The 25173-nt window shown below is 35.6% G+C and overlaps 1 protein-coding gene across 1 annotated transcript in view; it reads left to right on the top strand.

Moving 5' to 3' along the window:
- BAZ2B (bromodomain adjacent to zinc finger domain 2B) overlaps window positions 1-25173 on the top strand; it is a 318837-nt gene that overhangs the window by 55729 nt on the left and 237935 nt on the right. Inside the window, 1 exon segment of the mRNA XM_065931616.1 lies at window positions 17658-17700. The gene's annotated coding sequence lies outside the window, so the exon portion shown is untranslated.

The following is a 25173-nucleotide window of genomic DNA, read 5'->3' as shown; positions in this document are numbered from 1 at the left end:
ATTCTTGGAAACACAGTCCTTATTTTTAAGTTGCTTTTGATAAATAATATAAAAGGTAGGTGAGTCAGACTTTGAGTTGAGTTGAGTTCAGTCACTCAGTCATATCTGACTATTCTGTTTAACAAAGGAGAATCAGGTTTTTGCTTTTGATAATATGTTTTGGAATAAGTTTTGGTAAATTTGAAAGTAATAATCAGTTTAAAACAAAATACTTACATTAAACAAACAAACATGATGAAAGCAAGCATTGTCTATATGGAAAAACTGGATATAAAGGAAGAGCAAACAGGAAAATTAAACTGTCATGTTAATAAATGTGTTATTTACTTCCTTTTTATGGTTTTCACTCCTCCATTGGTCCATAATAAATGTAGTGAGTATAATTGTTGGTGTTTTTTGTTTTAATTTAATTTATGTTTGGCCACGCTGGTTCTTCGTTGTTGCTCACGCTTTCTCTCGTTGCAGTGAGCAGGGACTTCTCTTTGTTGTGGTGCACGGTATTCTTATTGAGGTTGCTCCTTTTGTTGTGGAGTTCAGGCTCTAGGTATCTGGGCTCTAGGTATTGCAGCACATGGGCTCAGTAGTTGTGGCTCGTGAATTCTACTTTGCAGGCTGAGAAGCTGTGGCACGCAGGCTTATTTGCTCCAAGACATGTGGGATCTTCCTGGACCAGGGATTTATACTGTGTCTCTTGCATTGCCCAGTGGATTCTTTACCACTGAGCCACCAGGGAAACCCTGTTCCCCCCACCCCCCCCCCCACCCCACACCCTAAAAAAGGAACAACAAATTCTCCAATTTTCCAGTACCAACTGGGTCTCCAGGAATTTAATTTATTCTGTACACAAACTATTCATAAGTCCAGATTCCACAGATTGAGGTCTCTATCCCATAAGACTGCCCTCACTTTCAATGCCAGCTAGAAATGACGTTCTTAGAGATAGGCTAAATGTTTATTTGTTATTATACCACAAACATCTATTATATTTTAGATGTTGCTGTTTAGTCACTAAATCATGTTCAACTCTTTTTGCAACCCCATGTACTGTATGTAGCCCAACAGGCTCCTCTGTCCATGGAATTTCCCAGACAAGAATACTGGAGCGGGTTCCCATTTCCTTCTCCAGGGGATCTTTCCAACCCAGGGATTGAACCCACGTCCCCTGCATTGGCAAGTGGGTTCTTTACCACTGACTCACCAGAGAAAACCGTATATTAGACCTAATCATTGCTTATATGGAACTTGAATTCTAGTAAAGGATACATACTAACAAAAAAAATTCCTAACAATATGAGATAAGTTAGTCTTGGGCTTATATGGGATATTAAGATTACCCTACTCATCTAGGCTGCAGGGAGTGCTGGGAGTTGGAACTGGAGTTGAAGGTAGATGACAGAATTAGAAAAGGGTTTCTGGAAGGAGTTGCTTTTTACTTGACAAAAGGAAAGAAGACAGAGAGAGAAAGTGTAAGACATGTCCTGCTGGTAAAAATGACAGAAAAAGGGTAATTTAAAGTGGTGTCACTGTCCATGGGGTCACAGAATCCCACGGGATTGAGTACACACACATAATCACCATCCCCTTAGGGCGGTATATAGGGGAGATTTTCAAATAGAGTATTATTCTACTTTTTTTTAAAAATCTCTTGTCTTTTTCTATGCAGTGAAATTTTGTTTAAAATGCTGGAATGAAAAAAATAAAAAATAAAAAAATAAAATGCTGGAATGAAATTGCCCATTTTCTAAAGTGAAGTTGACTTCTAAGTAAGCACATTTTAAGTTTTAAACCAAAGAGCCAGAACATCTATCCTCCAAATAACTGGTTATTGCACCTCAGAGGAAGATGATACAGATAAAATACTAACTTAGTTTAACAGATGTGTATTGAAAACCTACTGTGTATTAGACACTATATAATGCCTATTATTTTATTATGGAACATTTTTTGTATCTATATGTATTCACCTGGCTTCTTTAAAATAAGGTAGATAACCAAAAAATTATCTCCCAGAGGAATTAATTGCTTTAAATGATGACTTTTTAAATTACATACATTTTAAAAATATTATGACAGTAAAGCAAATAGACACATGAAATTATGTTTAAATTTTGACTCAAAAAATACATTTTTATCATGAGAATTTTAAATAGTTTTGTTCTATATTTTTATTTTTAAAACTGCAAAATAATCCAGCTGTTTAAAAGAGCAGGCATTGTATTTTCATCTTATTATACTATTTCTGCTTTATATTAGAAAACTTGCTAGTGAAGAATATGATCACAGAAGTTTAGCATTAAGTCTGTTTTTATGTCTTTACTGAATCTTCTTTGCCTATTTTGTTTAGGTATATTATAGGAATAGGAAGACCACAGTCTACATATTTTGTGCATGCATATGTTTTAAATTGCTTCAGTCGTGTCCAACTCTTTGCAACCCCATGGACTGTAGCCCACCAGACTCCTCTGTCCATGGGATCCTCCAGGCAAGAATACTGGAGTGGGTGGTCATGCCCTCCTCCAGGGGATCTTCCTGACCCAGGGATTGAACCCACCTCTGTTATATCTCCTACATTGGCAGTTGGGTTATTACCACTAGCATCACCTGGGAAGCCTGCTGGTGGTTAGTCTTTGAATTGCTCTAAAAACAGTCATCACTTCATACTGAATAGCTAACTTTATAATTGTTAGAAACTCAAGGCAGCTATACATTTGAAATATGTATTATAATTTTATGCTTGTTTAATTCACTAACAGTTTTAAGAACTGTTTTCATTTAAACTGTTTTCATTTAAACTAACAGTTTTAAGAACAGTTTTCATTTAAACCATATTTTTAAATTGTTTTGAGGACAGAGTTGAATGGTATTAATGTGTAATAATTATGTATCACTGATAATATCACACATATATGTTAGAGATATAAGGCACCACTTACTTGTTATGAGTTATGATGATATATATTTAATTATTACTTGATAAATGTTGCCTGGCATTCAAAATATTGTTGGGGGTAGGTTATGGAAACCCTTATGTAAGGAAAAAAGAGGAAATAGCATAATAAAATTTATTTAGTATATCAGTAGTCAATTAAAGTTATGTTTTATAAAACTTAGACATTGAGGGCTAAAGAGCCTTTTGATGAAGGTAAAAGAGGAGAGTGAAAAAGTTGACTTAAAATTCAACATTTAAAAAACTAAGATTATGGTATCTGGTCCCATCACTTCATGGCAAATAGATGGGGAAACAATGGAAACAGTAACAGACTTTATTTTCTTGGGCTCCAAAATCACTGCAGATGGTGACTGTAGCCATAAAATTAAAAGACACTTGCTCCTTGGAAGAAAAGCTATGACAAACCTAGACACTAAAAAATAGAGACACCACTTTGCCGACAAAGGTCCATATAGTGAAAGCTATCTATAGTTTTTCCAGTAGTCATGTATGGATGTGAGAATTGGACCATAAAGAAGGCTGAGGGCCAAAGAATTTATGCTTTTGAACTGTGTGTTGGAGAAGACTTTTGAGAGTTCCTTGGACTGCAAGGAGATCAAGCCAATCAATCCTAAAGGAAATCAGTCCTGGATATTCAGTAGAAGGACTGATGCTGCGTTGAAGCTCCTATACTTTGGCCACCTGATGCGAAGAACTGACTCATTGGAAAAGACCCCGATGCTGGGAAAGTCTGAAGGCAGGAGGAGAAGGGGATGACAGAGGATGAGATGGTTGGATGGCATCACGACTCAATGGACATGAATTTGAACACTCTCTGGGAGATGGTGCAGGACAGGGAAGCCTGCTGTGCTGCAGTCTGTGGGGTCACAGAGAGTCAGACACGACTGAGCGACTGAACAACAGCAACAGAAATATTCAAGTGATGATGCTTAGTGACTCTGCACAATCTTGTCCTCTGCTCCCAGCAAATTCAGTGCTTGTTTAAAACTTCAGGTCCTAAGATTCACAATCAGGTAACTCAAAAGTGTTGTTTTCGCCATCCTTTCTCCAACCGGTGACTGAATCTGGTTAATTAGTTTAGTGATCAGTGAGGTACTTATTCCTTCCTATTCGTAGTGCTGTCCTCAGTGCTCAGTCATGTCCAACTCTTTGTGACTTCACAGAGTAGCCCACCAGACTCCTCTGTCCTTGGAATTTTTCAGCCAAGAATACTGGATTGGGTTGCCATTTCCTACTCCAGAGGATCTTCCTGACCCAGGGATCAAACCTGAGTCTCCTGAATTGGCAGGTGAATTATTTACTACTATGCCACCTGGGAAGCCGTTTCTGTTCCTAGAACTTTAAAGAAATAAGTTACCTACTCAGAACAGAGTTATATAGGCTTTGCATGTTCTTGAATGTCGCTGGATAAATCAAACTAACATTGCCTTTAGAGCTCCAAGAGAGCTTTTATTTTTTTAAGCTTTTCAGTCTGCATAACAACTCAGTGAACATTCAAGTTTTATGTGCTTTTACTTTTCAAACTCTATTTATTTTGTTACTTTTTTTTTGAACTCTTGCAAACTGTTTTAATATCCACCTTATTTTCTGATTATTTATCAGATGCCAGATTTTGTTGAATGTTAAAACAATATGCTTCCTTATGGATATCAACTGTTCATTAACTACATAGTAGTACATTTGATGGTGAGGAGGAAGAGAATTTGCAAGCAGTTAAAGGATTTAGTGTTGACCTTGATGTATGTTATACAATAGATCCTTATAATATCAAGATGTGTTTTCTGCTACCAGGTGTTAATAGTTTTAATCTGCAATCTTCATTTTCACAAATTGTATTCTTTTATATTTTGTCACTCATTTTAAAAACTGGTAACAGTTCACAATCTTTAAAATTTCATTATGAACACAACAGTGTTCATAGTGTGAACTCCACAACAGAGATGATAAAGAAACCAATTAAAGACTGGGCAGAGGATTTTAACGTTTCTCTAAAGAAGGTATACAAGTGGCAGTAGGCACTTGGAAAAGTGTACAACAGGAAATGCAAATCAAAACACAATAAGATAATACTTCAGATCTACTAAGAGAACTATAAAAAGACAAAAACAATGAAGGATAAGTTTTGGTGAGGTTGGAGTATACGGAAGTCTCATATACTGTTTGTGGGAATTAAAATGGTGCAGCTACTTTGGAAAATAGTTTTTCAATTAATAAGTTAAACAGAGAGCTACCGTATGACCAACTTATATTTCTAGGTACGTATCTAAGAGAACTGAAAATTTATATCCACATAAAAACTTGTATGTGAATATTCATAGTGTTATTTATAATAGCCCCAAGGTGGAAACAACCAAAATGTTTATTAACTGATGAATGGATAAATAAAGAGTGCATATAATGGGATATTATTCAGCCACACAAGAAATAAAGTACTGACAGAAGTCACAATATGGATGAGCTGTGAAAACATTATGCTAAATGAAAGAAGCCAGACGGGAAACGTCACATGTTATATGATTCCACTGGTATGAGATGTCCAGAATGGGCAAATTTATAGAGACAGAAAATAGATCAGTGGTTACCAGAGGCTGGGAGGGAGAGTGGAGAAGAAAATGGGTGATGACTACTTAATTGGTATGGTATCTTTTCTGGAATGATGAAAATATTCTAGAATTAAATAGTGGTGATAGGTGCACAATATTGTGAATATACTGAAACCTGAATTTTATACTTTAAAATGGCAAATTTTGTTGTTACATAAATTTTATCTCAGTCTAAAAAATTCATTGTGGTTTCTAAAATTTTAATATTTGATAAAAGAAAAACATGAAGAATACCACTCTGTATAGTTCATCTCTTATTAAACTTATGTGTGACATAGTTGAACTGTATTGTTTTAGGTGCTTAAATGCTCTTCTAGTATGATGCCAAAGGCCAGTCTCTGAGGGAAGTATAAAGAAACTGCCCTTCAGGGACTTCTCTGGTGGTACAGTAGATAGGGATCCACCTGCCAGTGCAGGGGACCTGGGTTCGATCCTTGGTCTGGAATGATTCTACATGCTGCAGAGCAGCTAAAACCTATGTGCCACAACTAGTGTGGGCCCACAGTCAAGTCAGTGACACATAGCTACTAAACCCCTGTACCACAACTCTGGGAGCCCATGCACCCTGGAGTTCACACGCCAGAAATTCTGAGCCCAACCGCCTAGAGCCTGTGCTCTGCAACAAGAGAAGGCACCACAATGAGAAGCCCGCACACCACGATGAAGAGTAGACCCTGCTCTTCACTGCAACTAGAGAAAGCTAGCACTCAGCAACGAAGACCCAGCACAACCAAAAGTAAATAAATGAATAAATAATTAAAAAAGAAATAGTCCTTGAAAACTCGTTATTTTGCTTATTGCTGGAATATTTTTGACTGCTCAATAGAATGACTTTCCTCAGGTCACAGTAAAAAAAAGAGCTGTGCTTTCTTTTAAGATAATTTCGTTTCACTTTATGAATACTGTGAGTAATACATACATACAAACAAAAGTTGGTTATGACAGTCATTTTGTCTTTGCATTGGTTACCAGGAAAGTGAAAGACATGTTTGGTCTTTCAGTAACAAAGAGTACAGGGCCTTAGGGCTCGCAGGTTTGAAACTAACCTCTTGGCCCAGTCTTACTTTTCTCATTCTCAAGTTCTTATTTTTATTATGGATATTATATACCTAATTAGTATATTACTTCATATTTTAGACTAGGTCACAGTATGAAAATATCCAGAGATAAAGGATGCTGTGATTAGAGCGAAGAAAGCCTGAAATGCAAATGTGTTTGAGCAACTTATCTAAATTAATTTACACTAATATATAATTAGTAATTGTCTTTATAACTTTCAAATTAACTTTTTCAAGGAGGCAAGGGAAAATGGACAAACTCCAGGAGATGGTGGGGGACAGGAAGACTGGGCATGCTGCTGTCCATGGGGTCATGAAGAATTGGACGTAGCTTGGTGACTGAACAAAAACAACAATAGGCAGAAAGAATGGAACTTTGGAAGTGATAAACTTTTGTATAATTGATTGATAATATAAAGTGCTTTCAGTTTTGAATAGAGTGATAAGTAGTAAAATAGAGTTGCGCTGGAAATCCAAAAATGGAGATGGTCAATACAGAGGAGGGAAAAAGAAAACTATAGTGGAGATGTTTTTTGAAATTGCTGGCTTTACTTTTTGTCTAATGTTGATCCTATTTAAGCCTCAGTGTGCATAATCAAATAGGAGCTGTGTATGGCATTATTTCTATCCAGTGCAGCTGCACATGTTTAGTTTAGAAGGACATTGCTGTCACATCATAAAATGCATCAACACTGCTTTCATATTTTTAAGCTGACAGCCTCTATTACAAGTAATATTGCTTCTAAAGAATTTTTAATTTAATTATATGTGGTGTCTTCCCTTGTGATTTTTAATATAGTCTCCATAGAATTATTAAATTAGTTTATATCTTATATTTATTGTCTTTGCATTTCCAGCAGCACGGACAGACTTATACATTTACTAGGTGCTTAGTAATCATTGATTTTGCTTTTGTAATTTTCCCAATCAGCATTTTTTACTTCCCTAAATCCTTCTCATCAGCATATCAACTTATTGTAGTATTCCTCCATTTTAATACAAAGCCTTTTAAGATCCCACATCCCCCTCAAGCTACAGTGCTATTTCCCTACAATTTTTAATAGCAAAACTCCTTCAAAGTGTTGTTCATATGTGCTGCTTCTACATCCTCACTGCACTTTCTATTACTACCACCATCACCAAACTTATTCCTACTCTAGTGTTCTCCATCTCATCCATGTTGTTACTATTAAATGCTTTTAAGTGGTTTTCTCCCCCCATCAAGCACATAGCAATAGTTGCATCTGAGCCTTATACCTCTCTTTCATCTGTGTACCTCAAAAAATTTTATAAGCACAATTAAGTAAAAGTTCACAGCATCCCTATGAAGTTGATAATTATGGTATGGCAAATTGAAATACTAAGAGATTGCCTAAGTTATCTTATGGATGTCTGCCAAAATTCTAAAAGTAGACCAGAGTAAAGTAGCATTTTGTTGACACCAACAGACCAGATTTCTTTCTTATTCTGAAATCATTTTAAGAGTTCTCAGAAAAAATGAAATAGTAGTAATGATTACTTAATATCCCTAAGTATTCATAGCAAAGTTCTCTTAATAGAGAAGAGTAAAATGTATGTTATCGGAAATTTAGTTATTAGTGATGGCAACTTTGGTGGTCGTACCTAATAAAGTTTTTTTTTTTTTTTTTGATTGTTGTTAAATTGCTTAATTGCTGCACCAAGTATTCATAGCCTTAATTTGAACTGGATATTTAAAGGTTTGGAGTGGAATATGGTATGGAGTGGCTATGGTACATGAAACCTTTATAGAGCTATGTTTATGTTTTTCTTGACTGCTGGCTTGCTCAAGTGAGGTGGTCTTTTTCAAGGCAGTTTATCAGTGGAAAATTTTGATTTGGCATTTGTTGACAGGACTAAGATGGATTCTAATTTTGATAAAAACTCAAATTTCCCCATTATTTTAATTAATGTATTTTACTTTAGTTAATAGTGATCCTTCAAAAACTTTACCTCTCTGTTGCTAAAATTTGAGTTGAATTCCTTAAAAAAAAGAACTTGGAGAAATAAAAATATTGCCAAAACAGCATATAATTTTTCTTAAATGAAGCCCTTCATTATATTACTTCACCCAAGTGATTAGTTCATTTTTGGATATTGTGTATATATTAGCCTCAAAAATATTTCAACACCTGTTGACAGTGCTACCACTCTCTTCCTCTACTGGGTGCCCATTTATGGCCCTAAAGCAGAAACCCATGAACTAGGGAGTAAAGATTTTGAGAAGTACTAATTAGTGTTGAAACAATAGGGTGGTAAACTTTAGAAAAGTATCCAGCTTTATATATGCTTAAGAAAAAATCTCCAAATCTAATAGCCAGTTGTGCTTTGTTTCATGGATTTTATTATCAGCAAGATTATGGAGTTGCTATTTGAGCGCTGCTGCTGCTGTTGCTGCTGCTGTGGCTAAGTCGCTTCAGGTCGCTTCAGTTGTGTCCGACTCTGTGTGACCCCATAGACGGCAGCCCACCAGGCTCCCCTGTCCCTGGGATTCTCCAGGCAAGAACACTGGAGTGGGTTGCCATTTCCTTCTCCAATATTTGAGCTCTAGCTAAACTTTATTGTAATAAGGCTTATGTTCAGTTCAGTTCAGTCGCTTAGTCGTGTCCAACTCTTTGTGACCCCATGAATTGCAGCATGCCAGGCCTCCCTGTCCATCACCAACTCCTGGAGTTTACTCAGACTCTTGCCCATCGAGTCGGTGATGCCATCCAGCCATCTCATCCTCTGTCGTCCCCTTCTCCTGCCCTCAATCCCTCCCAGCATCAGGGTGTTTTCAAATGAGTCACTCTTCGCATGAGGTGGCCAAAGCACTGGAGTTTCAGCTTCAGCATCAGTCCTTCCAATGAACACCCAGGACTGATCTCCTTTAGGATGGACTGGTTGGATCTTCTTGCAGTCCAAGGGACTCTCAAGAGTCTTTTCCAATACAGATCTAGGAAATGGTAAAGGATATTTCATGATAAATGCAAAGTTTAAAAACTCAATTTCAAAGTCTTATGTAAATTGATGTTGCAGAGGAATGTGATCTGTTTAAATTTAGAGTGCTGAAACAGTTTGGGTATTAACAGTTGTTTTTGGTGTGATCCAATCTTCAACCAGGATTTCCCTGGTGGTTTAGACGATAAAGCATCTGCCTACAATGCGGGAGACCTGGGTTTGATCCGTGGGTTGGGAAGATCCTCTGGAGAAGGAAATGGCAACCCATTCCAGTACTCTTGCCTGGAAAATCCCATGGATGGAGGAGTGTGGTAGGCTACAGCCCATAGGGTCGCTCAGAGTCGGACATGACTGAAGCGACTTAGCAGCAGCAGCAAAGTTTCAGTCACACAGAACATTAAGGACAAGTGTTGCACGTGAAGGATATGATATATTTTGAGGGAGTGACAGCTTTTGTAGTAAGGATAGTAAAATTATTTCTTGTATTTTAGTAATTAATGGAAGTTAATTTTTTTTTTTGGTCACATCATGCAGCACATGAGATCTTAGTTCCTTGACAAGGGATTGAACCTGGGCCCCGTGTATTGGAAGCATGGAATCTTAATTACTGGGCACCCAAAGAAGCTCCATAAATGTAATTTTATTTCATAAGAAATGTAAAATCATTGATAATACAAGAAGTGCTTTTTAATTTGATTTATATTTATTTTTATTGAAGTATCATTGATGTATAATATTGTGATAGTTTCTGGTATACAGCAAAGTATCCATATATATTCTTTTTCAGATTGTCTTCCTTTATAGATTATTACAAAAGATATTGAATATAGTGCCCTGTGCTATATGGCAGGACCTTGTTATTTGTTTTATCTTTAGTATTGTGTATCTGTTAATCCCATACTCCTAAAATATCCATGTCCCCTCTTTCCCAATCCTCTGAAGTAGGAAATGACAACCCACTCCAGTATTCTTTCCTGGAGAATCCCATGGATAGAGGAACCTGGAGGGCTACTGTCCACAGGGTTGCAAAGGGTTGGACACAACTGAAGTGACTTAGCACATCTCACACAGCACAACCATAAGTTTGTTTTGAGTCTATTTCTGTTCCATAAATTCATTTGCCTCATTTTTTTTTCAGATTCAACATAGAAGTGATGTGATATATTATTTGTCTTTCTCTGTCTGTCTCATTTCACTTACTGTGATAATCTCTGTGTCCATCCATGTTGCTGCAAATGGCATTATTTCATTCTTTTTATGGCTGAGTAATATTTTCATTGTGTGTGTGTGTGTGTGTGTGTACCTCATTTTTATCCCATTCATCTGTCCATTAAGTTGCTAATATGTCTTGACCATTGTAAATAATGCTGATATGAACATGGGGATGCGTGTATCTTTTCAAACTAGAGTTTTCTCCAAGAAGTGCTTTTTAAAATGCCAACTGTTCATGTTTGGTTTTACCTAAAGTAGTATTTGTTTAGCTGAAGAAAGTATATGGGAAGAGTGACAAAAAGTTAGAACCATGGTAAATCATCTCTTTAAAACCTTAAAGAAATGTACAGCACTTTTTGTTTTTGCTTTTGATTTTCTTTAATAATTAAAGCAAAGGGGAAGCTCACTTTGTTTTAGGTTGTGATATGACAAAGTTTGGTGGAAAATGAGAAACTGGGACTTCCCTGGTGGTCCAGTGGCTATGGCTCCATGCTCCCAATTCAGGGGGCCTGGTTTTGATCCCTGATAGGGAAGCTGGATCCCACATGCCACAGCTAGGTGTTCGCAAACCTCAACTAAGACCTGGCACAGCCAAATAAATAAAAATTCAAAATTATTAAAATGAGAACTCTCATTGGCTGTATTTCAAGACTTCGCTCTTGGGAGGCTATAGTGTTATCACTTTTGAACTTCCTGGTATCTTTAGAGTAGATAGTGGGCTTCTGGTTATTTCTGACAGCAGGTATTGAATTAGTCATCTCTTGGTGTCTAGGAGGGACTGGATTAATGTACATGGATTAATGTGCAGTGGCAGAAATCACTGGAACCCCGGCCTTCACAGCTTCTGAACGTTAAGGGAAGACAGACATCTAATATTTTACTGAATACCCTGTTTACACCTACAGGTGAAACTGAGGACAGAAAGCATTCACTGAATTTGTTGTTGTTATTGCTTAGTCACTAAGTCATGTCTGACTCTTTTTTGACCCTATGGTGATGGACTGAAGCTCAGCAAGCTCCTCTGTCCATGGGATTTTCCAGGCAAGAATAGTGGAATGAGTTGCCATTTCCTTCTGCAGGGGGTCTTCCCACCCCAGGGACTGAACCTACATTCCAGGCAGATTCTTTCCCACTGAACTAACCAATAGGAAGGCCTATTCAGTGAATATTATGCTCCAAAATGCTGCTTGGAATTGATCCTCTCTGTTCAAGCTGCTTGCTTTCCTTTCTCTACCTTTGGTATCTTCCCCCCACTAAATCAGGAAAACAACTAGCCAGACACCACCATAGTCACTGTATAGTTCAGGAAATGATTTCTATCACTTCAGAGCTTTGTTGCTTTTAAAGTATTAAATTGATTGGTGTTTTCATAATTTGACAAAACTACTTAACAAAACTTCTATTCATGTTATGTAAAATCTTCTATTTATATGTCCACTCTATATTAGACAGTGAACTTCTTTCATGCATTCCATATTACATGCTTAGTTATAACTTTTGTCCTCCTGTTAAAGCTTGCTCATATTTTTTTCTTAAAACATAATAAGAGAGGGAAAATGATTGTTGTCAAAAGAAGTTCCCAGGATCAAGACTATTAAAATTGTTAATAAAATGAATTTCTTTTTTTCTAAATTTGGTTGAGGTTTTAGTCATGCAACAGTGCATGAATAAATGAAGTAAACCACTTCTACCCAGCTGATTTAGATTTAAATTTAAAGAAATTTAAAACTCAGCTCTCCAAAACCCAAGTATATTTCCTCTTACAGGCAATATAATCCATCAAGAATTCTGCAATAAAATAGACCTTCTTCTCCACTCAACATAAACTTGAAAGTTATTTGAAGATAATTTGCCTCCAAATTTGGAGCAATGTCCCTGAATGGAACATATCCTGTCCAACATGGTTGAGGGTTATGTCTAAAAAAAAAAAAAGAAAAGAAAAGAAATTTTCAAATATTTTAGAAGGATCATTTACACTTTGATCTTAGTATAGTTTCAGAAATACCTAGTTGTGCTGTTTAATATGATAGTAGCTACATGTCAATATTTACATTTAAATTAATATTTAAAAGTCAGTTTATTAGTCACACTAACCATATCACGAGTACTCAGGCACATTTGGCTATGGGATAGGTATTGGACAATGCAGATACTAAACTTTTTCATTTTGCATTGTTTCATTGGACAGCTTCATATAGAAGCTAAGAATAGAGTTGTCCCATGATATCAGTGGGGAATAGATTCTAGGACTTTTTACGGATATCATAATCCATGGAAGCTCAAGTCCATTATATAAAGTGGCATAGTACGATCAGGTCTCCCTTATCTGTGGGATGTGGAGACCACATCCCATGGATATTGATACTGTATTCCACTAGTGGTAGATCACATTTTTACCAGTTTTCTCAGATATAGATCCCTGTTACTTACAATATCATTTCCCTCCAAAGTATTGCTTATCAAAGTATGTGATTTTTTCCCCTACCAAACAATTTCCCCAAGTAATAAAAAAGAACAATAATGCATAGGGTTTGAAAGAGCTAGATGATGATAGAAACATGTTTAGATTTTTATAAAGTTTGTTATTAATCTTAAAAACATATGCCAAATTCTGCGTAGTGTGATTCTCTAAAAAATGAATGATAGACACAGACTTTCCATGCTACAATCCAAGTTTGCAACACTGAAAGAACCTACAAGTAGCATATGGTTTATGAGATTACTTTTCGTTCATATATTTTAGAGGTAATTTTTATTATATAGCCACACCTTGAAAAGAACATAGAATACAGGGAAACTATTAAATTGATTTATAAATGAATGATTAAATATTTTAGTGACTAATACTTTAAGTGAAGGCACTAGTGGTAAAGATGGACTTTTGGTGGCTCAGATGGTAAAGACTCTGCCTGCATTGCAGGAGACCTGGGTTCGATCGCTGGGTTGGGGAGATCTCCTGGAAAAAGAAATGGCGACTCACTCCAGTATTCTTGCCTGGAGAACTCCATGGACAGAGGAGCTTGGTGGGCTATAGTCCAAGGAGTCGCAGAGTTGGACACAATTGAGCAACTAACACACACAGTGGTAAAGAACCCACCTGTCAATGCAAGAGACATAAGAGACATAAGTTTGATTCCTGGGTCAGGAAGATCCCCTGGAGGAGGGCATGGCAACCCACTCCAGTATTCTTGCCTTGGAGAATCCCTTAGACAGAGAACCCTGGTGGACTTACAGTCCATGGGTTTCCTAGAGTTGGATATGACAGAAGTGACAGTGTGCACGCATGCAGCATATATATCCGTGTTCAGATTGAGTAATGTCTCAATCTGAGACATTACATCCTCAATCTGAGGATGAAAAAATGTCAGATTTTTTAATTCATTTATTCCTTTGAATCTTTTCAGTAAGTTAGGTATGGATAAATATCCTAACTTTGTGTATATTGAAACTTAAATGTAGGGTTATCAAGTGAAGGTAAAACTAAAATTCATTATATAAGGAAAGACTTTTTCCATTTGGGGGCAGAGAAAGAAGAAAAATAGTTTCATCCTAATTAATGGAAACATATGATTGTAGCTTAAGATTCTTTTCCCACACTTTAACATTATTAGGTGTTTTCTGAGGGTAAATATAGTTGAGATTTTCTCTGTGCGTATTTACTAAAATGGTGGTTTATAGGGGAAAAGTACATAACCAATACATTAGTTGAATTATGTTTTCATAAAGTGTATTGCTAGTTTTTAATAATATGTCTAATTTGAATATATTTCCTAGTGTTAAGATGATTTTTTTAAAAATTACCTTTTCCTTGATTATAACAGCCACCCAGGGTTTTTATTAGAAGCTTTGTCTGGCTTTACCCTCTAGAATCGTTTTAATTTCAAATGTTTTTTCCTCATGTATTTGTAAATACCTGGTAAGTTATGTGTAAAAATTGCTACCATGATGAAAGAATGTCTCTGCTAGGTTTTTATACTTTGAGTATTAGGACTTTAGATCAAGTAGCATTTTACACCGTAGATTTAGTCTTAATTATCTTGTTTTTTTCCCAAAAAAATAAACATTTATCTTTTTATTCAGTTACTTACATTATTTGAATGTAGCTATTTAAAAATATTTAATATCTTTTTTAAGAGTTTTGTAAAAAAGTATAATTGGTTCTTTCATAAGACTTTTTGTATTGACTCTTCACATCACAAGCTTGTTTTTTTTGGTATTGATTGAAGTTGAGTACATAAAGGAGTTCCCTGCAGGCAGGTCTTTGGATTCAAAGAGTAAAGTGTTCCATCTATATGCTTCTGATCTGATTTGATATGGTGGGAGCAGGGGTAGTTCAGAGAGAATTAATTTCCTGTCTTATATTCTCTTATCCATCCACGCATAATTTAAAACTAACATGTTCTGCACCTTGATAATCTTTCCTCTTTTGCCTTCAGTCTGTTTTTCCTTTCTCTATTTCTTGGACTTAAAAAATAACAAAACAGAAGACATTTTCACCTCTCTTGCTTCCCATGAACCTTACTTATGCATGCTTAGTCGCTCAGTCATGTCCAACTCTTTGCAGCCCCGTGGACTGCAGCCTACCAAGCTCCTCTGTCCATGGAGATTCTCAGGCAAGAATACTGGAGTGGATTGCCATGCCCTCCTCCAGGGAATCTTCCCAACCCAGGGACTGAACCCAGGTCTCTCTCATCGCAGGCAGATTCTTTACCATCTCAACCACCAGGGAAGCCCAAGAATACTGGAGTGGGTAGACTATCCTTCTCCAGGTGATCTTCCCGATCCAAGAATCAAGCCAGCGTCTCCTGCACTGTAGGTGGATTCTTTACCAGCTGAGCTACCAGGGAAGCCCAAGCCTTATTATAGGTATTCCCTAAATTCTGCTTAATGGTCTGTCTTTACTTTATATTCGTTTCCTTGGTGAACTCATCCACTCTCTTGGCTTGAATTGTACTTTTTTATATGACTCATTTTTTAAATCTTGGACTATTCTAAATCACGATTTCTACCTGTTGTTGAGAAGTGTCTCCATTTGAGTAGCCTTTGGTAACATTGGGCTTATTTATTGTCCAACATGAAAATCACTCTACTCTACCACTGCAGGTTTATTTCATTGTATCCCCGATAATCTATCATTCTCTGATATCCTTGTTGTTGTACTTAGTTTAGCGTGAACTCCTTTTTCTCCATGTAAGATGTTGCTTGGGTTTCCCATTCTCTCTGTACTCATCTTCACTGTCCAGACCTTCATTATATCACACCTGTAACTCATTGCACCCACTTTCACACCACTCCCTGCTTTTCCCATTTTTTTCTTTTTGAACTTCCCAAACTCTGCCTGCAGTGATTTTTTAAAAATGCATGCAAAGTTGTTATGGCATATTTTTCTTAAATAGAAATTGTAAGCATTTTTATTTATATGTCCCTCTGGGCATAGTGCTAGATGCAATAAGAAATCAATAAGTAATTGTTCACTCATTCATTCAGCAGCTCTTTCTTGAGTAGTTGTTGGGTTCCAGCTATTATACTAGTGCTCCAGTGATCTTCTCTTACAGAGCTTGCAGCTGAAAAACAGTCTCTGGTGGTAAGAGAAGGCTTCTCTGAGAAACTGACATTTGTTATCAGACTGAATGAAGTAAGAAAGCCAGTCTTGTAAAGATACGGGGAACAATTGCTCCAGGCTGAGAGAACAGCAAATGTCAAGGCCCTGAAGAGGGACAGGTTTGGTATATTTGGGGAATATCAAAAAGGTCATTGTGACTGGAACGTAGTAAGGAGAGAGTGGCAGAAGTTGTAGTCAGGAAACTAGGTGACAGAGAGACCATGGTAGGTATTAGAGATTATATTCTAATTGATAGAAAAGCCATTGGATTGTTTTGAGTAAGGGAGTGATGTGAGCTGATAACATTTGTCGCTGAGTTAAGGACAGTAGATTAGAATAGTGATATAGGAGAGCAATATCTTGAACTAGTGAGGTAAAAAGCAGTAATAAGGACAGAATGAGGAAGAATGGTTGGCAGGATAGATTGGATGGGAGGTGTGAGATAGAAAAAGGAACCAAGGAAAACTCAGTTCTATGTGCTCGAACAAGTCATGTATCCTCTCCAACGTCTGTTTTCCTGTGTGTATATTAAGAAGTACCTCTTTCCCACTTTGAAGGACGTGTTATGAGGAAATGAAATAATAATGAAAGCTAATTATGAATCTTAAAACACCATTAATGTAGTATAACTTTTAAACACCAAACACTTAAAAGCTCACCTTAAATTACTTCCCTGGTAGCTCAGCTGGTAAAAAATCTGCTTGCAGTACTGGAGACGCCAGTTCAATTCCTGGATCAGGAAGACCCCTGGAGAAGGGATAGGCTATCAGCTCCAGTATTCTTAAGCTTCCCTGGTAACTCATCTGGTAAATAATCTGCCTGCAATGCAGAGTTTCTCCTGTTGATTGATAATAGGTAGTAGACCATGTTTTGGGCTTAGACTGAGCAGCTGATCTAATCACAGAAAAAAAAGGATACCTGTCTGTCATTTGTTTTATAGTATGTTTAAGACATCGTGATTCTCTTCTTGGTAAATATTTGAAAAAAAATAAAACTAACCTGAGTGACCTATTGTTTATTTACTAATATGTTTACTCTGGGGTGTTGTTGATTATAAATGAAACATAATTTGCCATGCTATAAGAAATAATGACCTATAAATAAACTCTATGTGTTTTATGCTTATTTGTGTCATGCCAATTGTACTTTTCCTGATAATTTTAGAATACTTTATGGCATCATGACAGACAAATATTCTAAACAAAGTTTTTAGTTTTTGAAATTACTTACTCAAGTATGATTCAGCTGAATGTATTTCTGTTTTCCTATTACAGATTTCTCAACAGTGATGTCACAAGATTGACCACATTGATCACAGTAAGACTAAAATGATAATTAAGCTTTTAAAGATGTTTTGTTTTCTCTGAGAATGAGAATTAAGTTAGAAAATATTTATAATTTTTAATTGTTACTCTTTCTTTCAACAGCCAATTGGATATTTACATTTAATGATTCACATCTCACACTCTATAGTTTATTTAAATAGTTCTTTAAATGATTTTAAACACTTTAAATGAAAATTATCCTTTATTTATAACTGAAATTATATACCCAATTATATATATATATATATATTTCAGTGTGAATCATAACCTGAACATCATTGTTTTTAGTTTTGTTTTTATAAAATATGGTACAAAATATTTAAGGTGAATTCACTTTAGGAAAAAGATTATAAAAATACAATTACTTGAGACTGTAATCACATATTATGAAGGACTGTGAAAACAGCCTTCTTGAAAGGATTCTTAGACTTCTTTATTAACATTTTCATTGATGTATTGAGTCTTCCAAATATGGAGAGTTGTTCAAAAGGATAGTTTTTTTAAGAAACAGATACTTTTCGCCTTTAATTTTAAAATGTTAATTTCTACTGTGTATAAGGAAATATGCTACATAAAGAAGAACCTTATCCAAGGTTTTGATCTATATTATTAGAAAATTCTAACTAGTAAAATCTGAATTGCAGTAATGAAATTTTACAGCATTTTTGAAAACGCCTTTTAAATAACAGAGGAAAAAATTGAGTATATTATTTATTCAGTGAATCTGCTTCTTTAATCCTATTTTAATTGTTCATTAGAAGCAGTATTTATCAGAAATGTTAATCTGTATATATATAATCTTTATGTTTTAACATTTTTTTTGAAAACTGGTTAATTTGTTAAATTTAACATTTTTCAGGGTCCAGAGAGGGCTTTTATTGTATTTTTAAAGGCTTTATCATCATCGTTGAGTCTACAGATTTTTATGGCATGTTCATTCATTTTCCTAAGGGAGCATTTTAAATATCTCTGATTTGTAGCTCTTTGCTTATTTGTTTTTTCTTAATCAGAACTTTATGGCCCTCACTAATGGTTTACAGCAAGATATTAACATATTTCTGTAGCATCCTTCTGTTTTGCATCTAGTGTTTTACAAGCAAGGAAGTTAAAATTAACATTGTATGAAAAAGGTATTTTTTTAATTTAAAAAATGCTGACCCTCAGTACATTTTAGAGTAATATTAAGAGAACATTTAATTGCAACTGTTTAAATTCCAGAATTTCAGGAAGAGAAGTGGTGTTCAGATTTAACACTATCAGATGATAAATAAGTTAAAACTAAGTATTCATATGAGAGTTTCATAAGTACCTGATAACAGAAACCCTTTCTCGTAATGTCAAGGTTGTGAAGCTTTCTCTAGCCCCTTAAGTCAAGAAGAGTGGATAGATGTCAACACTGATTCAGGCTGAAAGTATTGAGAGAGTAGTTCAAGTGTTGACCATGGGACTGAAATAAAATGAGGCCAGGGGAAGGCTGATATAGTCAAAGAAAATGGAGAGATTAAAGGACTAGTCAGGGTAGGTAAGATTGTGGTTGAAATGGGGATATTATAGATTTTTTCAGAGCTGAAGCTGTACTAAGTATTTATATATTATATAATATACACCTTATATATATAATTTTTTCTTCAGAAATTTTCAGAACTCAGAATTTCTGTTTTTAAGCTCCATGTTATTGGAGTCAGCAAAAAGTTTGTTTAGATTTTTCCATAACATCTTTGGCCAACCCAGTATATTCCACTGAAATGTCATTATCTTCTAAATGATCTATCTCTTCTTCCTGGCCATCAGCAATTCTACTGAAGCTTATACATATGTGATCCTCAGTTTATTTTTATTAAAGCATTGCTCTAACTCTTTTGTTTCTCTGCTTGAAGATGTTTAATGGCTTTCCATTTCTTGTATGCTCAAATCCAAACTTTCTAACTTGGTATTCATGACCCCTCCTCAGTTTGGCTGTAACATATTTCCCAGACAAATATCTTATTATTCAAGAAGAAGACCCCTACATTCCACACAATGTGGACTATATACTCCACCCTGGATATACATTTTGTCTCCATACTTACATTCATGTCATTCCCTTTTCCTAGAATATTCTTTTTCTTTTTCAGGCTTTTATGCTCTTGATGAAATCAAACCTGTTCTTGAATGTCCTGTACGCATGTAATCATTTTTTGAGGCCTTCCCTAATCATCCTAATTGAAAATAACTATCTTTCCTTAGTTGTTTGGTAATACTCAATTTTTATTAATCCTATGTAACTTATAACATATATTCCCCTGTATTTTGCATATTTTAATATGTATTTAATAAATGCATATTTTAATATGTATTTTCTAATTGTATTCAGCATAATGTGTTGTTAGTAGTCATAAATACCCACAAAGAACTGAATTAGTATATTTGTGTGCTTGTGTACTCAGTCATGTGTGACACTTTGTGAACCCCCCAAGGAATGTAGACTACCAGGCTCCTCCATCCATGGGATTTCCCAGGCAAGAGCACTGGAGTGGTTTGCCATTTCCTTCTGCAAGGAATCTTCCCAACCCTGGGATCAAACCTGCGTCTCCTTTATTCCTGCAGTGGCAGGCAGATTCTTTACCACTGAGCCACCTGGGAAGCCAGAGTATCTTTCAGCTCGGTTCAGTTCAGTCGCTCAGTCGTGTCTGACTCTTTGTAATCCCATGGACTGCAGCACGCGAGGCCTCCCTGTCCATCACCAGCTCCGGGAGTTTACCCAAACTCGTCTCCATTGAGTGGGTGCTGCCATGCAACCATTTTATCCTCTGTCGTCCCCTTCTCCTCCCGCCTTCATTCTTTCCCAGCATCAGGATCTTTCCCAGTGAGTCAGTTCTTCGCATCAAGTGACCAAAGTATTAGAGTTTCAGCTTCAGCATCAGTCCTTTCAATGAATATTCAGGACTGATTTCCTTTAGGATTGACTGGTTGGATCTCCTTGCAGTCCAAGGGACTCTCAACAGTCTTTTCCAACACCACAGTTCAAAAGCATCAATTCTTTGGCACTCAGCTTTCTTTATAGTCCAACTCTCACATCCATACATGACTACTGAAAAAACCATAGCTTTGACTGTTAGGATCTTTGTTGGTAAAGTGATGTCTCTGCTTTTTAATATGCTGTCTAGGTTGATCATAGCTTTTCTTCCAAGGAGCAAGTGTCTTTTAATTGAAGGGCTGCAGTGAACTTCAGATGTTCAAGCTGGATTTAAAAAAGGCAGAAGAACCAGAGATTAAATTGCCAACATCTGTTGGATCACTGAAAAAAGAGTATCTTTAGTTTTCTTACATTAAAATTGAAACAAGAATACTAATACATGAACGTCCAAAACTGAGCCATAGGAAGCAAGCTAGATAGGAAAGAGCATAACTCAGAACCAGAGCAAGTGCAAGTGCTGAGGTCACTGTATGTATACTGTGTCTATGACCTTTAGCAAGTCAGCCTCTTTGTGCCTCAGTATTTTCACAAAATGACTTATGCATATATTTTAAAAGATTTTTATAAATATTAGTTACCTTTCTTCCCTCTTAATTGACTTTTTGGTTTGCTCTTTTAATTGATATGAGAAGGGGTAAGACATCAACTATGAAGAATAGGGATAGATCCTAATTTACCTTACTCCACACTATGATCTTTTCATCTATTCATTTTAATATATAGATTTTTACTTTTTACCTTATATATAGAAATGATAACTTTGTTCACTCACATAAGATCCAGGAAAGAAGCTGATTAGATCTGTTGATATAATGTGATTTTTTGGGAAGTGGGGGAAGGGAGTCAGACCTCATTAGAATACCATCTTAAAAGGCCAGAATTAACTTTAGAATAGTTTAGGTTGTGCTAAATTCCCCTTATGTAACAAATGACAAAACCAACATCCGAGAGTTTGAAGGTAGGTGGCTTGCATAATTGTCAAGAAGAGGAACTGGGTCGGAAAAACCTTTACATTTGTGCTCTGATATTTAATATAGCTGTTTTCTCTTGAGTCAGTTACATAGTCTAAGATCCAGTTTGGTTTTTTTTTTCTGTTTAAAGTGGAATAATGTTTAATGCTTCAAGAGTGTTGTGAATATTAAATGAAAAAATGCTTATTACAGAAGCACAAAACCCAGACTGAAGTGGTAAATTCTTTTGACCTCTTATCATAGTCATCATCATCTGTAAAGTTACTCGCCCAAAGTCACATACTCTGAGATCTTGATCAAAACCTGGTTTTCCTTTATTCTAATTTCTACTTCTGTTTTGTGATCACTCTACTTGATTAAAAATCTCTAAACAGCATTTGTAGGAGGTACAGTAAACTAACTGATGGACTTTTTTCTTCCCAAATCTCCCCAAATCCTCTGTCTTCTCTAAGAGTTTTCATGCAGTTTCATTTACATGTAGTTTTGTTTATATGTAGTTTTATTAACACAATGGTTATATTTTATTTTAAATATTCTCATTTAACATTTTGACTCATATTTAATGACCTGTTACAAAGCAACTTTTATAATGATTGAAGTAGCTTTTTCTGTTTTATTGAAATTCCTTTTTCCTGTTGGTAATTTTACTGTGAATATTATTTAAACTTCATAGAGATTAATCTCTCCCAATAGAAATATTTAACTTAAAAATTGAAATTTAGAAGAAATTACTATATAATTTTACAGTATACACACTACTAGAAATATTGGTGTTAAATAGTAAATGTCAGTTATGTATCTACCTCAGATAACATATAACCAAACACGGCAATGATTGACTGTTGTACCCTAACATCAGTTTTCCTCATCTACTAATTTTTTCCAAGCCTATTACTACCTGGAATGAAAATATCACTTTCAGTCTCACTTACAGCTAAATGTGGTCATGTGACTAAGTTTTAACTAGAGATACATAAGAAGTAGGACTGTGTGCAGTTTGTGTGGAAAGTAGCCTTAAAACAAGAGGGGTATGCTCTCTTTCCCCCCTTTCCTCTATGCTTGCTGATACATGGATCTGATAAGTGAACAATAAGGGAAAACCACAAATTCAGAATGGGCAAAGCAGTAAGATTTAAAGTCCCTGGTAACTTCAGAATGTCACCTTGCCCACTCTTGACTTGTTTATACCCTTGACTTGAATGGGATAAACTTCTATCTTATAAGCCAATCAGTTTTGGGCTGTCACTCATAACCAAAATTTACCTTGATTTACATCAAGATAATATAACAGAGTTTACACCATTGTTTCAATGTCTTTGATTTATTTATATTTCACTTATTTCCATTGAACTCTGTTGTCACTTTTTGATGGCTTGAATTTTAGGAGAAGAATAGAATGATTCACTCTCTGTCTCGGAAAGGAGACTAGGGAAATCTTTAAAGAGAGGGTAGACATCTAGGCTAGGTTTTGAGGTATGAGTTACAAGAGAATACAAAAAGAGAAAATAAGCATATAGATTGAAAATAACATGTATTCAGGGACATTAAACCATTTTAGTTCATTATTGTTGAAATGTAAAATTTGAGGAAGTAATGAGCCTAGAAGTCATATCTTATAGGAGTTTACAAACCAAAAAGTTTGGTAAGTGCTGAGTACCTAATGAAGTTTCTTCTAATGTTAATAATTTTAGTATTACTCATGGTTTTTCCCATTAAATATTTTAAAAAAATATATATTTTTATACAAAGCATTTAGGAAGGAAGAACAAAACTATTTATTCACTCCTTAAGATACTAGATGATCTCTGTTTGAGTCTTTGACAAGTTTAGAAGACATAGTATTACATTTTGCAGGTAAATAACTGAGTTAGAAGGGTCAAGTATCTTTCCCAGTGTGCTAGTTAAGTCATTATTTGGAAATTACAAAAATCAAACATTTAAGAACAAGTCTGCTATGTATTATATGACTTTTATTTTTCTTTTTTTGTAATACCAAAAAGAGAGTTATAGCCAAATTTAAAATATCTTTGATAAAATATATAACATTGGTTAAGCCAGAATTTATGAAAATAAAGAATTTCCATATTTTATGACAATGAATACATCTAAAACATTAAATTTAAAAATCTAGCATCTTAAAATCATAAACTGTTTCTTAAACATTTTGTTTTCTAGAGTCTGAATTGTGAACATATCTTCAAAGTTAGTATATAGCAGCCATTTAAATTACTTTATACAGATCAATTTTCTGTTGCTATTGTGTATTTGAGTAAAAGAAACCTCCATTTACTACTATTGCATCTCACCAAAAAGTTGCAGTTTTAACATTAAAGGAGCTAATAGTATGCATGGTGTTCTTAGTATGAGTACCTGTAGTTAGAAATGATACCCTGTTGCAAAGACCCTACAGAACTTTCAACAAGTGAAAATGTACAATGTTACATACTTATTTGAATTAAAGATGGAAAGTGAAAGTGAAAAGTTGCTCAGTTGTGTCCAACTCTTTGTGACCCCATGGACTACACAGTCCATGGAATTCTCCAGGCCAGAATACTGGAGTTTGTAGCCTTTCCCTTCTTCAGGGGATCTTCCCAACCCAGGGATCGAACCCAGGTCTCCACATTGCAGGCAGATTCTTTACCAGCTGAGCCACAAGGGAAGCCCAAGAATACTTGTGTGGGTAGCCTATCCCTTCTCCAGCAGATCTTCCTGACCCAGGAATTGAATCTGGGTCTCCTGCATTGCAGGCAGATTCTTTACCAACTGAGTTATCAAGGAAGCCCTGATTACTTAGATTAAAGATTACTTCTTATGTAAAAATTCTAAATGAGCTACTATTTAATAGATCTTCCTAAAAACAAAAGATACAGTAACCTTAATATAACTTAGTGATATAGAGGCATGAGAGAATATAAAAGAAAAATTAATTTTCTAATTTGGTTTGGTATTTTTCATTGTAATCAGCAAAGAGTCTAGCACCTAGACTACTAGGTAAATATTTTCTGAATTAAAGTGACTTGAAAGTTAATCTTAGATCATTCTTTTCCTTTCACACCTTCTAGATTACCAGTGCACATATCTTCTGTGAGAACATTTGTTGAAATGTTGGAGTAGGTAAAATACAAATAGAGTCTACAGAAACTGATGTAGAGATTAGCAGAAGAGTGTTATAGACTGAGGTATGGGATTATGATGTTCGACTCTCATTCTTTTTCTACTAATACACAAAGGAAAAACTGAAGAGGAGAAAAGATTTTTATATAAATGGAAATAGAAAAATTCTTACCGTATTATATCTGTGTTATTGTTGTTCAGTCTCCCAGTCGTGTCTGACTTTTGGCAACTCCATGAACTGCTGCACACGAGGCCTCCCTGTCCCTCACCATCTCCTGGAGTTTGCCTAAATTCATGTTCATTGTTTCAGTGATGCCATCCAGCCATCTCATCCTCTGACGCCCTCTTCTCCTTCTGCCCTCAATCTTTCCCAGCATCAGGGACTTTTCCAATGAGTCATCTGTTCGCATCAGATGACCAAAAT

The sequence above is a fragment of the Muntiacus reevesi genome, chromosome 3 (genome assembly GCF_963930625.1).
Source record: "Muntiacus reevesi chromosome 3, mMunRee1.1, whole genome shotgun sequence".
NCBI lineage: Eukaryota > Metazoa > Chordata > Mammalia > Artiodactyla > Cervidae > Muntiacus > Muntiacus reevesi.
The sequence above is the reverse complement of the archived record's forward strand: the minus strand, read 5'-3'. Positions and strand labels throughout refer to the sequence as shown.